At 38.5% G+C, this 15,364-nt stretch overlaps 1 protein-coding gene across 2 annotated transcripts in view; it reads right to left on the bottom strand.

The window, feature by feature from the left end:
• Window positions 1-15,364, bottom strand: part of PHLDB2 (pleckstrin homology like domain family B member 2) — a 241,497-nt gene that overhangs the window by 180,139 nt on the left and 45,994 nt on the right. The window lies entirely within an intron of this gene.

The following is a 15,364-nucleotide window of genomic DNA, read 5'->3' as shown; positions in this document are numbered from 1 at the left end:
ACACCAGCTGGGATGACAAGGGAGTGCTTGAGTTACCCCTCCCCCAACTCCAGGCAGCACAGCTCTCAGCTCTGAGAGATTCCTTTCTTCTGCTTGAGGAAGGATAGGGGAGACTAAAGAGGACTTTATCTTGAAACTTGGATACCAGCTGAGCCACAGTAGGTTAGAGCACCAGGCAGAGTCCTGAGGCTCCCATTCCAGGTTCTAGCTCCCAGATGACATTTCTAGACAAACCCTGGGACAGAAGGGAGCCCACTGCCTAGAGGGAAGAATCCAGTTCCGGAAGGATTCATCACCTGCTGACCAAAGAGTCCTTGGACCTAGAATAAACATCAGTGGTAGCCAGGCAGTATTTGCTGCAGGCCTTGGATGAGACCTAGTCCCATGCTGACTTCAGGTGAGACCCAGCACATTCCCAGCTGTGGCGGCTATGGGGAGGGACTCTTTCTGCTTGGAAAAAGGAGAGCAGAGTGTAAAGGGAGCTTTGTCTTGCACTTGGTTATCAGGTCGGCCACAGTGGGGTAGAGCACCAAGTGGGCTCTTAGGGTTCCTAATTCCAGGCCTTGGCTCCCTGGACCAGAGGGGAGTCCACTGCCCTGAAGGGAGAGACCCAGATCTAACAGTGTTCACCATAAGCTGACTGAGGAGCTCTTGCGCCTTAAGTGAACATCAGTAGTAGCCAAGCAGTATTTTCTGCAAGCCTGGGGCAGTGGTGGCCATGGGAAGAGTCTCCCCTGCTTGAGGAAAGGGGAGGGAAGAGTAGGAATGACTGTCTTGTGGCTTTGGAGCCAGCTTAGCCACAGTAGAATAGAGCGCCAGGCAGATTCCTAAGGTTCCTGATCCTGGGCCCTTGCTCAAAGACAGCAATTCTGGACCTGCCCTGGGTGGGGTGGGGGAAGCTTGCCCCCTGAAGGTAAGACCACAAGCCTGGCTGGATTTGGCACCTGCTGATTGTAGAGCCCTTGGGCTTTGAGGGAACATCCTAGGCAGTGGTCGCCATGGGCCTTGGGTAAGACCCAATGCTGTGCTAGCTTTGGGTCTGAATCAGTGTAGTCCCAGTGTTGGTGGCCACAGGGGTGCTTGTGTCACCCTACCCTCAGCTATAAATAACCTTCAAATATTCACATCCTTCCTTCTTTTCATTGGATTTCTTGTACACAGAAATAAATTAATCATAATCTTGGTTCAGTACATACCCATGGCATGCATTTGTTTGCTTATTTGTTTCTGATAAATCCTTAGAAAATACCAACCAAAGTGAATGTTCAGATCTTTTTGTTTATTTAGTTTTTCTTTTTGTTTTTGTTTTTTTAATTTGAGACAGGGTCTTGTTTGGTCACCCCGGATGGAGTGTAGTGGCGTGATCAGGGCTCACTAAAGCTTCAAATTCCTGGTCTCAAATGATCCTTCCACCTCAGCCTCCTGAGTAGTTAGGAACACAGATGTGTGCCACTACACTTGGCGAATTTTAAAATTTTTTGTAGGGATGGAGGTCTCCTTATGTTGCCCAGGCTGGTCTTGAACTTCTGGGCTCAAGCGATTCTTCCACCTTGGCCTCCCAAAGTGCTGGGATTAAAGACATGGGCCACCATGCCTGGTGCTCAGATCTTGATGATAACTGATAGCTAATTGTAAGTTCTCCACATTTCATCCCTATGCCTCCCTCCTATCTGAGCTAATGTGAATCTCATATTCATTATCTCATGCTTTCTCTTTTATATAAGAAAGGATATATATACATATCAGAATTATGAAATGATTCTTTCAGAAATGAGGGAGAAATAAAGTATTTCCAAAGCAAGCAAAAACTGAAGATATTTGTCACCACTAGACTGGTCTTACAAGAAATACTGAAGGGAGTCCTGCATCTGGAAGCAAAAAGACAGTAATCACCATCATGAAAACATGTAAGAGTATAAAAGAGCATATAGACAAACATTGTATGTTTTTACTCATATGTGAAAGCTAAAAAAGTTGATCTCATGGAAGTAGAGAGGAGAATGATTGTTACCAGAGGCTGGGAAGGCTGGTTAGGGGATGGAAGGGATGAAGAGGTTATGGTTAATGGGTACAAACATATAGTTAGATAGAAAGAATAAGTTCTAGTGTTTGAGAACACAGTAGGGTGACTATAGTTAACAATAACTTATTGGATATTTCAAAGTAGCTAGAAAAGAAGATTTCAAATGTTCCCAACACAAAGAAATGACAAATCTTTGAAGCAATGGATATCCTAATTACCCTGATTTGATCATTACACATAGTATGCATGTATCAAAATATCACATGTACCCCATAAATATGTACAATCATAATGTATCACTGACGAAATTTAGAACGTAAAATAAAGACAAAGTATATTTAACATGTGGCTATAAAATAGCATTTTATAACCACTTCATTAAAAGCAAAAAAGTCTGACAACAGATCCACAGCATTGCTTATACACTACTGGGGAGATTGAGTTGGTACAACAACTCTGGAAAACAGTTTTTCATTATCTCTTAAAGGTAAGCATTAATCTACCCCGTGACAAATTGCCTATACAATGCTGCCTCAACAAAGATACTTTTGAGAATAAAATGGGGGCACTAACAGTGAGTTAGTCCTGTGAGTCCTTGGATAAGAAAGTGTAAACTGGGACTGAAATGGGAAAAGAGAATCATCTTGTCATTTGCCTAAGACCCAGAAAGTCCACTCACAGGAAGCAAACCATTGCATCTGCTCACAGGGGTCCTGTATAGGAATGTTCATAGCAGGGCGTGTGAACACAGTCTTGCACATAGCCTTTCACCCAGCAGATACCATATATAGAAATTTCTTATAACAAAAGAATATTGGTTAAGAACAAACATTCACCTACAGTGTAACTCATCAAACTATTTTTATAATTCTGAAAATCTGGAAGCTATCTAAATATTGATAATTCATAGCTGGTTAAATCATTGTGACACAATAATAAAACATTACCAAACGTTAGGGAAGATAATATTACAGAGAAATATTTATGGAAAAGGTTCACAGTATACTAGGGGAAAAGCAGATTACATATCAGAATGCTTACCATGGCACCATTTTTATAAAATGAATACATACATTAAAAAGAGACTAGGAGGATACATTTTACATCATTAATACTAGATATTGGTGGTTTTCTTGAAAATGTTTAATTTTTTAATTTACTTCTCTATATTACTATATTTGTCTACAATAATCATGTATTTTAAAAAAAGTTTTAAAAGTGAAAAGTAAATTCTATTGCACCAGAACACTGTTTAGGTTGGAGGCTGTTCTGTTATGATTGTCTTCATTTTATGTCATTTTACGTCCAGAGTATCCTAAAGAGGCAGCTTCCCTTGCACTGCGCTCACCTCATCAAACAGAAGTCTCTACTGCATCTGCGAAAGGTTCTTTTCCTTTGTCAAAACACAGTGCTTAGGTGGCCACAAACACATGTCAGTTCACTGTCATAGTCTGGCTCCTGAGTTGCAATAATTCAGTAACCTACTGAGCAACTCCTAATGCCTCAAGTGCTGTGAAGAGAGTATGAAGAGACTACTAGTTGTGTGGATGAAAAGTTCTGGAAGGTATATATTAAACCTTTCAAGATCTTTGGAGCTTGGTACCTTATCAGAGAAGAGACATTTACCTGAGGAGTTGGAGTAAACTTTTGTGGTCAGAAAGGAGACACAATGAACTTCCTGGGGTCAAAGGGCAACCATATTACTACAACAGCAGGAGTCTCTTTCTTGGCCAGTCTCTAAATGGAGAGTGGTCTTTATTTCTAATAAGGGAAGCTGAATATTCAGGGCTATGCTATGAGATTTTCAGGGTTATGAAAACCCAGAGTATGCCTATTTCTAAGCAGGAACAAAATTAAGAGGCTAGGCCTCCACTTCCTAGTAGCTGACTAGCTGTAACATTTCTGAGGTGCTGATAAGATCCAAGGGCAATTTGAACGCCCTGCCCCCAGTCAGGCTCCTCACGCCCATGGAGTCATGATAGCACTGGCTGTGGTATGAGAATTCCATTCCAAAATTCTGAGGGGCCTTTGGTTGCATAGAATCTGCCATGTGAAGATCATGGACTTCACAATATGGGGGTGGTGAGAACCAAAGAATCATTGTTTCCAAGATTTCTCAGGAACTCAGTTTTGTATTGCTCAGTTGGCTAAAGACAAGGGCCAAACAAAAATACTCAGGGCACATAGCCCCGGTGATGATAGCTTGTCCAATTTTGGCACGCCGGTAACTGCTATTTGTTGGTCGCTGTTTATAGGGTTAGACACCATATGAACTAAGCACATAATATATATTATTATCTCATGTAATTCTGAACAACTCTGCAAAGTAAGCTATTACCATTGCTATTTTACAGGTGAGAAAATGGCATTTCAGAAAAGTCAAATAACTTTCCAAAGTCCACAAAATTAAAGAAATTTGAACTGAGGACCATTTGAATCCAAAATCTGCACTCTCATTCACTATAGTACATGGCTTCCCATGTATATATGTCAGAGCAGTTAAATCTTTCTTCTTTTTTTAAACGGAGAATGTACTTATAGCAAAACCATTTTGTTCTTTATGGCCTCTAAAATAATCCTGACTGGAAGATATCTGCCAATTATGTAACCAACTATGAGTGGTGCCTCCTTAATTGTTGGTTGAACAAATGACTACGTAGTTCCCATAGAGAGCATATTATTACACCTTCTCAGAAAGCAGACTAATAAGGAGTTCTATTGGAGTCTATAGTCTTTTCTTCAAAGGAACTCCTAATCTGATGCCAGGCATCTGATAGAACCTTGAGCAACAGGCATAATTTGTTGTTTAGCAGAGACCTCTTTGATTGACCAGGAGTGGGGAGCACTGTTTTTTCCATCGCCTTGATAAAAATACCTGCAGTGACGATTGGGAAAAGTAAAACTCAGGGATTTGATGTGTGAACCTGGCATTCCTTTCTCACCAATATGATTCCAACAGGGAGAAGAACATAATATAGCGCTCATCATTTCATTTCTCTACCCACGATCTTGCAATGTTTTTCCTCTGCCAACAAGGAAAGAAAATGGAGCTATTCCTTTACTGAGCACCTACTATGTGTCTGATAGGTGCTTTCCCGTAAGTTATTCTTTTACTCTTTAAAGCAGGGGTGTGCAATCTTTTGTCTTCCCTAGGCCATATTGGAAGAAGAAGAATTGTCTTGGGCCACACATAAAATACACTAACACTAACGATAGCTGATGAGCTAAAAAAAAATTGCAAAACAAATCTAATGTTTTAAGAAAGTTTATGAATTGTGTTGGGCTGCTTTCAAAGCTGTCCTGGGCCTCATGAGGCTTGCAGGCTTCAGGTTGGACAAGCTTGCTTTAAAGCATCCCTGTGTGGTAGGTTTAGCTATTTCAATCTTACTGCATCATCTTAGGCTCTTTTTAGAGAGAAAGAATAAAAGGTAGATAGATGGGGGAAGTAAACAGGAGAAGAGACAAAGGGTCTTTATAAAGATCTTCTTTTCATTTAGGGAATATCAAACTAATGTCATTTAAAATAATATTGACACATGCTTTCTCCTCTTGGACTTTTCTACCTTTAGAGGACAAAGGCCTTGTGTTAAATAGCAGACTGACACACAAAAGTCCCAGACTCTACTTCTGACCTGGGTGAATTTATCACTATGTCACTCTTAGTTTTTGGTCATAGGAAGGTAGTCATTCAGATATAACCCCATGGCATTCATAGGAAACAACATGACATCTATCCAAATTACTGCTTTGAAATGACATTAAAAAGAAAATAGCATAATGGTTTTTTCAATCCACTCGTTTCTGTGACTGAGTTTCCTTCCTTTGTCCTTTAAGCACATTTAGGGCTGAAAAGTCCCACCAATTCTCCTCCTGGAAACTAGTAACCTTCTTGGGTCAGAATGCATGAGACAAACATCTTGGTTAAAGTGAGAAGACTATTTATGGCCAGGAGTCTTGACTTGTTTCCAGTTCATGCTCCCATTCCAGTCTTTGCCAGACTGGAGGATTTCTTACCCTCTATTTCTAATATATTTACTGAAAAATTTACTGCTTTATTCTCTAAGGTTTATTTTGGGGGACTACAAAGTCTACGTTTATTTAAAAACTGTAGAAAAAAATTGGTGTATCTTCAACTTGGTGATCTATTTTAGAGAAACATGCAATCGGGTTGGATTCACCCCAGAATAGATTGGGTAGGCTGCCAGAGACTCGACCCCGGGGTGGTCCTTTCTTCTTGGCCATGGCTGTGGAATGCCTCCCCTATCTCCCATGTGTCCTCTTTGAGGTGAAGTGGACCAGAAGGAAAAAGAGGAAAAAGGCAGGTCAGAAGCAGAGCCCCAGAGAACACAGAAGAGAAAGCCTAGAGTAGCCCAAGCTACCAACCATGTCTTTGAAAATGGTAGAAGTAGATTGAGCCCTCCAATTCTAGCTTGAAAGGGTTCTCATCTGTAGCAAGTGTCAGGCCACAGTCACACACCATGAAAAGTCAGGAAAAGAGTCTGTGAATGTTACGATGGAGAGAACATTCATTTTCAGCATTTGAAACCCAAGTGCAAAAAAATATCCAAAGAGAAAGGAGAATATCTCACTTATAAGTTCCATTTGATTTAAAGTTAACTGTTCTCTAAAGAAATTCTGATTAAATAGCATGCTATAGAGCACACAGTAAATACTCTCGAATGGCAAATTATTAAACTTTTTAAACAGGAACACATTCACCTTCAGTAACGCGAAAGCATGAGGATAGAAATTATAAGCTAGAGTCTCTTGGGGTATATTTGAGATATCTAAAGGCCAAGTAGGCTGTCAGTCTCTGACACTATGGCAGTTAAAGACATCCAACACAATTGTTATGTAGTAGCATAATTGTTGGTCTACTAGGCTGTCATCACCACTAAACTGTGAGATCTTTGACAGTACAACAGTCTTCACTTTAATTGCCCTTGAATCAATAGTACCTAGCATTGCGCCCCATGCAAAATAAGTTCTTAAACTTTTTTTTTGATGAATGACGAATGTGTGAACCTTGGATTTAACCTCTGGTTTTTGCATCTGAGGCTCTCAGTAGGACAAGGCACTGAGACAGCCAGAGTTTATTAAAATAGGCATAGGAGTTTCTATTTGAAAACCTGACTATGTCATTTATTATACCTATTTATTAAACATAGAATTATAGGATCTTAGGCTTTGAGGGGACTCTTAGATCATCTGGTAATGATATTTTAGTTCAACTCTCTCATTTTAGAATGACAAACTGTAGCCCGGGTGAGATAAGTGATCTGCCTAAGATTCTACTGCTTATCATTGGGTGGGAGGGCCTGGGCTTGTCTGCCAATCCCCTAAGTTGCCGATGCTCTGTCTTATCCTCCCACTTTAAGCCTTTTTCAGAACTCAGACTTAAATTTTTGAAAGTAACAATAGTTATTTACTAGGTCATTTTCTTCAGCTAGGTCAAACAATCCAGAATCATAAAATCTTAGACTTTGGAAGAGGCCTTAGAGGTCATCAGTTTAACATCCCAACCCAAGCAAGGATCTCCTGTACAAACTTGAATGGCATTTAGTAATTGTTTGAATTCCTACAGCAGTAGGATGTCAGTATAGTCAGTCCTCTGTATCTGTGGGTTCTGCATCAATGGATTCAACCAACCACGAATGAAAAATATTTGGGGAAAAAAACTGCATCTGTGCTAAGCACGTATTGACTTTTTTTCTTGTCATTATCCTTAAACGATACAGCATAACGACTATTTACATTGCATTTACAGTGTATTAGGTATTAGAAGTAATCTAGGGATGATTTAAAAGAGAATGTCCATAGGTCCAGTGCAAATACTATGCCATTTTATATCAGAGACTTGAGCATCTGTGGATTTTGGTATCCATGAGAGGTCCTAGAACCAATCCTCCATAGATACTGAGGGATAACTATACCTCATTTTTGAATATAAAATTCTTCCTTTCATTTAAATAAGATTTGCTATAAATTTTAATGTGCCAAATGCCAATATCTAGAACTACACAGAATGAATCTACCACATTTTCATGCCAATCCTTCCTAATTATGAATACAATTTTCATGTCAATATAAATCTCTTCCCGAGCAAAACATTTTTTGAATTCTTCTTCAAAAGATATGGTTTCCTGAACCACCACCATTCTGGTTGCCCTTCTCTGACTATCCTCCTATTTATCAATGTCCTAATTGAATTTTAGAAGTGGTCTAACAGATGAAGAGTAGTAGAATTATGACTTCCTTCTTGGTGTGTCCTAGACTTTTGTTAAAGAAGTTTAAGATTGCATTAATGTGTGTGTTTGCCTCTCTAATGCTTCTTGTTGAGTTTAAGATTAGTTAAAAACACTAGGTATTTTTGGGTGGGAGGGGAAGAATCCTGTCATATTTAATATTCAGAAATAAATTCTAGATGGATTAAAAATGTATGTGTAAAAACAAAATAATCAAAGAACTAGAGGAAAATATTATATTTGAAAATGCTAATTTTACTTGGAGATTTGAGAATTCCAAATGTATCCTTCAAGGATATAAGTCACATAAGACAGACTGCTATATTTTGCCAACTAAAATTTAAAGCTCCAAAGTGGAAGAATAATAAAAATATCAAAAAATAAACAGAAAACAGAAATATGCTTGCAAAATACATGTAGGGGTTAACAGACTTAATATCTCAAGAGCCCTTGAGAATCAACTGAAATAGAGTAATATCAGTAGAACAATGAATAAAGAGCATGAATAAGTGAGTCACAAATGAAGAAATAAAATGGCTCACAAACATGTGATGAAATGTTCAAACAAGCTAGATGCCAAAGTTGCTGGCAAAATTAAACTGCTAAAAATGAAATTAATAGCCAATATTCTATGCAGACAAATACTTGGAAAAACAGATTTTCTCACACACAGCTGATGGAACTATACATTTTTATTACTTATTTAGTATAATTTGGAAATATATGATCAAAGCTTAAGAAAGCAATTAATTTGTTCTCAAAAATATCACTTTTCCTAATTTATTCTAAGTGAAATATTAAAAATGTGTGCAAAGAGTCTTATCATAGCACTACTTATAATATAAAAATAGAAAAAATAAAGTTTTTACAATAGGGAATTGGTTAGGTATGACATGTTCGAGTAATGGACCATTACTATTATTTAGTTAAAAAATTGATGTAGAAATATACTTACTTCACAATATAATGAAGTAAACAAGTATGTTACAATATACATGACATTTTTATAATTTATGTGTATATTGCATATGTGTGCTAAAAGTCTTGGAATTAACACAGCACAAACACACTTTTTCTTATCTTTATGTTCTGAAATACTAGTTTCATCACTCAGAATAGGTTGGATTATACTGAACAAATAATCCCCAAATCCCAGTGACTTAACGCAATCAAAAATTAGTTCTTGCTTATGCTGCTTATCAGCACGGTTTATGAGAGAGGGGCCTACTGATCACACCCACTCACAGACACAGACAGATGGCTCCAGAAGCTTGCACTACCACTGAGGCAGGAAAAAAGGATGAGGCAACTTGCACACACTGCATGACACTTCTGGTATTTTGTTGTTCAAAGAAAATCTCATGCCTCACTTCAAAGGAACAAAGAAATGCAAGCTTCCAATGAGCTCAGAAGAACAATTTTTGCAGACAGTCCTAATGACTATCACATTTACAGTTTTTTTCTGTTTGCTTGTTTGTGTTTCCTGATTTTTGTAAGTCAACCTATATAATACTTTATTAAGAGAAATTCCTGTTCGGACATATGTCCTTAATCATGCATTTGTGGAATTCTGGGCTCTGATATTTATTGCCTATTAGAATATTTCTCAATCTTGATCTGATCCTATTAACCAACATATTTTCCCTCCCAGTTTGGTTATTTGGCAGTTCTGAAAATATCATCTAAATCATCATCAGTGACACCAGGCAGGGTGATCATTCCGGAGAGAGAATTCCTCTCAAAGGACATGGATCCTCTAAACAATTGCCCTTAATATGCTTATTCAATTGACTCTGAATTCACCCAACTGTATTTTTATGTAGCCCTCAGTTTACCATCTGGTTCTTAAAGATAACAAACTTTGTCAAGAGCCTTACTGTGATTGAATTTCTCTTTGGTATTCAACTGATGTAGTGTTTTAAGTTTGGCATAACTTGATCTTAAAAAACTCCTTTGGGATTAAGGCAAGATTTTTCTGGCCCAAATGTTCACAAATTGGCTTTTAATATTTATCCTAGAATTTTGCTAGTGATCAACAACAAGTTGCTCAATCTCTAAATTAGAAGGTCAATTTTCTGTCTCGGGAATACAAGTACCTTTATAGTTATTAATGTTTATCTTCAACCTGTTTCTCTCCCTGGGTGCTTGCTCCCTCATTCATCTGCAAGTTTGTTCTGAATAATCTGGACCTGGAGATTTGAACACATTTAAAGGTGATGAGCTTTTGTTTTGTCTTGTTTTAATTTCCTTACCTTGCTCATGTTTCTCTTTTTCCCTAGTAGTGTTTACTCAATTATTTTATTTTATTTTTTTCTCCAAGCCTCAGTCTTGAAAAATAATTCTTTTATTTTAAAGAACATGCCACTACTAAGATAAACAGAGCTTAATTCTAAAACAAAGTGGATATTTTAGATGTAAATTGCCAGTTGAGGCTACCCATTTCAGAAAGAATATTATAAGCAAAGGTTATCACGTGTTGGCTCTTCTGCTATTGCCCCGTAGAAGATTTGTACATATTCATTGGAGGGCTCTAGAAATCTCTCTCTGAACAGTAAAGATTTTCCCATGACCTTGATGCTGAAGCCATGGACTTTGGAACTCCTGCAAGCAGTTTCTAGAAATAGTCATGTTGAGCAAGAATTCTCAAAATTTTGAAGCACAGAGAGCTTTGGAATTTTAGAAAGTGCTGGCCTGGAATAGCAACTGGGGACAGAGGAGGGGAGAACAGATAGGAACTAAGAAGAAAAAGAAAAAACTGGAAGTAGGACAAAATTATATGTGATATAAGGTTAGTATGCAAGACTAATTCAAGCTTTGCAATAATATAAAATGTATATATAGAGAATCCTAAAAAAGAAGACACTATGTCTAAAAATATTTCAAAACTTTTTTCTCTCTGAATAGCCTGAGAACAAAAATAAAGCTGTATTTATCACTTCATATGTGCTAAGCACTTGTTCAAAATGATGAGAAAAGTAGAGAGGGTTGTTGTCTTCATGGAATTTATTGTTAAGAAGAAAGACAGACAATTCCTAAGCTGTGCCTGGTAAGTACCCAGTGGGGTCAGTACTTGGTACTACAGAAAGAAGCTCTAGCAGGAGTCTCCCAGTTTAAAGGGGAATAGGAAGGGCCAGGGAAGGATCTCTGGCATAAGTGATGTTTAAACTGAAACCAAAACAGAGAAGAAAGAATTTGCCAAGCTTATGGGGAGAGTAGAGAGCGTTCTGGACCGAGGGAATAGTAAGAACAAAAACTTAACAAATTGATTGAGTGTAAAAGCTCAAGCATGAGCTTTTGAGCTCAAAGAGTGCTAATTTTGAGGGGCTCGTGGTAGGCCAGAGCATCTCTCCTTTTTTACTATCCTCGCTTTATATTTTGGAACTGAGAGCACTGAGCTATGAGACTAGCTTAAGGTTTGACTTAATTGCCAGGAACGTAATGTCCTTTTCAAGAGTGGCCATTGGACTGAGAATAGGAAGTTCCATGTATAACTGAGGTTGTTCCCAGTAAAAACCTGAACATTTGCTACCAATTTTAAGGGCAGTCATTACCCATCTCTAGATTCTACTATTATTTTTATCATTTGGATGCAAATAATGAAGTTTAGCTTCACACTTAGTCTTTCTCTATTACATCCTATCTCCATATCTTGACCCTGGCCTTGGATCCTGTCATATTCCTGAGACAGTACATAAGTAAACAGAGCCTGGCCTGAGGGAAATAGAGATAAGGCATTCTTTCCTTGCTTGACCAAATTCAAAATAGGCAGGTTGCATTCTGGCTCTATGACTGAGGTACTTTTGTGCCACGGCAATACTGCTTCTGTTTACAGCTGCCATCTCATCATTTAGAGGACTGTATTTAATCTGCACTAAAGGGAGTGTAGGAACCACTTGAGAAAATCTTGCAAAGTTCTCCGGATTCTTTTCTAGATTAAAAAACACCTTTCCCCCAAACTGTACTTACTATGCTTAAGAATTTGAGAGTTGAGAGTGTGGGGAGAAAGGAATGCATCTGCATAGCAGAAGGCGGAAGAAAATTCTTGCTTTTAAATGAAATCATATTTGAAAAACTAATGATCATTTCTGTTATCTATGTGAGCCTGTTCTTGTTGTGGATATCCACAAAGGAGAAATTAATTGTAACTTGACACAAATATTTAGAAGGTAGAACAAAGAATCCTGGAGGAATAAGGCTATTGTGATGAAGTCATTGTTATTGGGGAGATGCTGATAAAAAGCCCCCAAATTAAGTTTGGTATTGGTATTGGAGCGTTACATGAGTAGTTCAAGCTTTCCTGGCAATCCTGACTCAGGAGGGCTGTGGATACAGAATGTAATACAGGATTTGGGGAAAAGGGAGAGGGATAAAGAAGGATGGGAGACATGTGGATTAGAGCTGAGGGAAAACTTTTCTCAAGAGTTTAAAAATAGGCTTGGGAGCAGCTCCAGAGCATAAGGAAAGCAGGTGGAGAGAGATAAGGAGATTTTAAAGAAATAGTCACTATGGTCAATAGAGTTCATCAGACATAAGTAAAGAAGTTATGTTTTTAAAATTTTAAGGCATTTAGTTTTTCTTGATTATGACATCACTCCATGACTGGCCCATAATGAGGTCAACTTGAAATATAAAAGCTAAAAAATGACTTTAGAGAAAACTCCATACATTTTAATGTTGAGGAAGATAATGCAAAAGAAAACATTCTAAGTAACTACACAAACATAATGGATGATGATCATTCACTTGTTGATTAAATATTTATTAATCATCTACTATATGTATAGCTCTATGCTTGATTTGGGGGAAAATCAAGATTCAGTGTGCTGTAGAGGAACAGGCAATCTACTTATGAAGACACACAGATAGTCCTTTGTAAACATTCAGTTAATGCACTCACATATGAAAACACCTATCAACATCTGTTATAAGATCCTGTCTTTCCTTCTGCTGCTATTGATGCATTCGGGTCTATCCACGGGGCCATCAAAGCTGCAAGTCTGCCATAACCCATCATAATTTTACCTGAATAATCTCTGATATGAGAGTTCCAGATGACATGAATTAGAATTCTAAATGTGCTTTTCTATTAGCATAAAACTCATATGGTTCTGAGATGCTGTCTTAGTCTTAGCAGGTTTCTGCCGCTATAATGGAATACCACAGGCTCCAACATTTATAAGGAAAACAGATTTATTTTGGCTCATGGTTCTGGAGGCTGAGAAGTCTAAGAGCATGGCACTGGCACCAGTGAGGGTCTTATTGCTGTGTTATATCATAATGGAAAAGAAAGCAAGGCATGTGAAACAGAAAGTTGGGCCGAACTAATCTTTTTCTTCTTCTTCTTCTTCTTCTTCTTTTTTTTTTTTTTTAAATCAGGAGCCCACTCCTGCGTTAGCAAATCCCCTCCTGCAATAACAGCTTCACTCTTATTGCCGAACCTTCTCTTTAAGGTCACCTCTCAATGTGGTTGCAATGGCAATTAAATTCCAGCATGAGTTTTGGTGGGGGCATTCCAAACCACAGAAGAGCTATACTTTAGCCTTTCTAATAATGTACAGAATGAAGTGAACATCTGAGAACTTACTGTGACAAATAATTGACTTGTAAATGAATGTTTGGCTCACATTTTGTGAATAGACACATGTCAGAGTCCTCGACTCTCCTCTTCCTAAAAATCTGAATGTGTGGGGTGATAAATAGCCAAGTGTTGGGTGTATGACCCAACCCTTCATTGGCCATGGCTGATTGACTACTTACCCTAAGTATTTCCATATAGAGGATGGCCAGAGACCTGTGTAGCAAAGGCAAAAAGAGGATGGAGGTCAGAGTCCTCTTAAGAGTATAGATTTTTGCATTCTGCCAAAAGAACATATGCATCTGTATGTTCATCTTAACGCCATTCACAAGAGCAAAAATGTGGAATGAACCCAGGTGCCCATCAAGGGCCCAGTGCCCAATCCACTGTGGGTGCCCAGGCTAAAAAGAAAATGTAGTACATATACACCATGGAATATACTATGCAGCCATAAAAAAGAATGAAATTATGCCTTTTGCAGCAACATGGATACAGCTGGAGGCCATTATCCTAAGAGAACAGGAGAAACAGAATGCAGAAACAGAAAACTAAATGCAGTTATGTTCCCACAAGTGAGAGCTCAACATTGGGTACACATGGACATAAAGATGGGAGCAATAGATACTGGGGACTACTAGAGGGAGGAGGGGGGCAAGGGCTGAAAAACTACCTATTGGGTACTACGCTTAGTACCTGGGTGACAGGTTCAATCATACCCCAAATCTCAGTATCACACAATATATCCTTGCAACAAACCTGCACGTGTACCCCCTGATTCTATAATAAAAGTTGAAAAAGAAAAAAATATATAGATTTTGGGAACCTGAAAGGTTATAATAAGTAATCCATGAAAACTGAAGCAGAAATGTCATACTATAGAACAGTGCTTCTTAAAGGTGGTCCCTGGACCAGCAGCATCAACATCACATGGGAACTTGTTAGTTTTTTCCCCAGACCTACCGAGTCAGAAACTCCGAAGGTAGGGCCCAGAAACCTGAGTTTTACATACCCTCCAGGTGATTCTGATGCTGCTAAAATTTTGAGAGCCACTATTGAGAAAGCAGCCAAAGAAAGGCTGCCTGAGTGGCCTAATGAACCACATAGATGCTTAAAGGGAGTCAGTAAGGAACTCTGTGTGAGCAAAGGAAAATTTTAGGTGGAAGAGAGTGGATTAGATGACAGAAGAGAACTGGGGAGAAAGTGTGATCCCTCAGTTTCAGTTTCTGTTGATGTATATCCACACAACACTTGCCATGTTTTTTTTAGGGATTCACATTTCACTGTGGTTTCTTGGGACCAAATTGTCCTGACTTGAGCCCTGGGTAGATAGTAGAGGTGTTCTGAGCAAGATACTCCAAGGCTATGGACTCTGTAATGAGAGTTGAAGCGCATTTTACATGAGAGCACGAGTTGCCTTCCAAGTTCACTAAAACTATGGTCAAGTACATTTTTCTAGAAAGGGCAGTTACGGCTCTGAGGGTGGGTTGAACATTTTACATATTTTTGCAATCCTTAATGCAG

The sequence above is a fragment of the Pan troglodytes genome, chromosome 2, assembly GCF_028858775.2.
Source record: "Pan troglodytes isolate AG18354 chromosome 2, NHGRI_mPanTro3-v2.0_pri, whole genome shotgun sequence".
NCBI lineage: Eukaryota > Metazoa > Chordata > Mammalia > Primates > Hominidae > Pan > Pan troglodytes.
The sequence above is the reverse complement of the archived record's forward strand: the minus strand, read 5'-3'. Positions and strand labels throughout refer to the sequence as shown.